The sequence below is a fragment of the Telopea speciosissima genome, chromosome 11 (assembly GCF_018873765.1).
Source record: "Telopea speciosissima isolate NSW1024214 ecotype Mountain lineage chromosome 11, Tspe_v1, whole genome shotgun sequence".
NCBI lineage: Eukaryota > Viridiplantae > Streptophyta > Magnoliopsida > Proteales > Proteaceae > Telopea > Telopea speciosissima.
In genome coordinates, this window is record NC_057926.1 from 26,788,147 (window position 1) to 26,789,965 (window position 1,819).

Genomic DNA, 1,819 nt, shown 5'->3' on the forward strand with positions numbered 1-1,819 from the left:
GGGCTGAACTGCTATTGCAATAGGGTACGTTTGGTGGGCATTCTTCCAATGGTTTTAGACTTCCAGTACTTGGGAGCTTTTTGTTAAGAGTGGCAATTCTCGGTCAGTCTGGCTAATATATCTGACGTTATTGGGATTGGCCAAGTAGCCTAATTAATAAATAGGTTGGGCTACCTGGACCCAAGTAAGCCCAATAAAAAGATATACACCATTACCATTTCTTTTTGCTGAATTTGGCGGTCAAAACCAGCAAGTCATTAGCAGGGATGTAAATGGATGATCAAAAATCTGAATCCGATCGTAGGAATGTAAATGAATAAAAAACTTAAGTAAATAATGATTTTTTGTGTTTTTGAAGATTCAATATAGGTTCTAGAATATGAGAAAAAGAGAATCATGATCTAAGAGATATGGATTGAGAGTGAATTGTATCCACTAGGTGAAGGAAGGTTTGGGTTATACAAGGCAGAGATGTAAACGAATGATCGAAAATCCGAACGCGATCTGCATTCAAATCCGTTTAGAGGTATCCATATTTGGCCAGGAAATATCTGGATCTGATCACATCCAATCCGTATCCAAACTGAATCCGATCCATTTCCATCCCTAGTCATTAGGGATTGTCATATGTGCCATTGGGTCGAGATTTGGGCAAAGACCAAAAACAACCCTGGAATTGACAACCCAACAAAAAAAAAAAAAAAAAAAAAACATTACGAATTGTCCATGGCCGACTTCACCGATCCGACCTGACTCCTCAAGCCATGGATGGCAATAGAACTTGATAAAACAAATACCCACCCTGTCTCATCCCTAGTGGCTGGGGTATGACATCACTTTTATCGGCTAAGGGTCCAATATGGAATTTAAAAACACTCAAGTTGAGACCCAACCATATCCCAGGGGCAAAATCAGCCAAGCTGGGTCAGGTTTTCGAAAACTCCAGCCAACCCGAGTATGGTCACACCCAACTTTGAACTGATGTTTTGGTTCGACCGTAGTCACAGATGAAAGAGTAGATGAGTCCAAAGAATCTGTTGTAGGCAAAGGATAATGTACACCTTGATGGGGAAAAAAAAGTGCAAGTGAAAAATCCCATTGAATTAAATTTGATTCATGAGTCTAAGAAATAGTGAGAATTCTTGATTTTTCTTAATTCAAAGATCTAGTATAAATAATTTCTGATCTTTAATGGACTTTTCCCTTAAAACTAAAGTTTCATTAAAGAGCATTTCCACGATGTAGAACTTCCTCAAGGGATATAAGGTTTTCATGAGGATGATTCGAAGCTATCATCCAAACACGAACACCTTTATTTAAGAGAATTTTTTTTTCAAGAGAATTTTTTTTTCTTAGTGCATAGATCCTAAAAAATTCTATCTTTTCCAAAGTGGTATATCAAACCCTAGCCCCACTCTACTTGGTGGATGGGGTGGGTCATGTTGAGTCTTAGTCCAACAAGCATCAAAACTAGCTAATTAGCTAATCCCCAATTCTCTTTTGTTTTGAAAGTTGCATTGTGTAAATCTTAAATTAGTTTGCTAATATGTAATACGTCTATTGTATTAAAGTGTACTTTTTCTGGATATTTTCATCTCTAGTACTTTTTTTCACTCATTCTTCTTCCTGGCTTCTGTTTTCTTTGATTAGTAGACTCAAAGCCCATTTGAGAACATTCAAAGAATAGCTTTGACAACGACGTTGCCTAGTCAATGCATTATTTGCAATCTCAGAGGAGTTGGACCTTTCACACTTGACTTCAAGGCTCTCAGGAAAGTCAGCCCAACAACATTACCTCTTTGAAGGGTAATATGGTCAT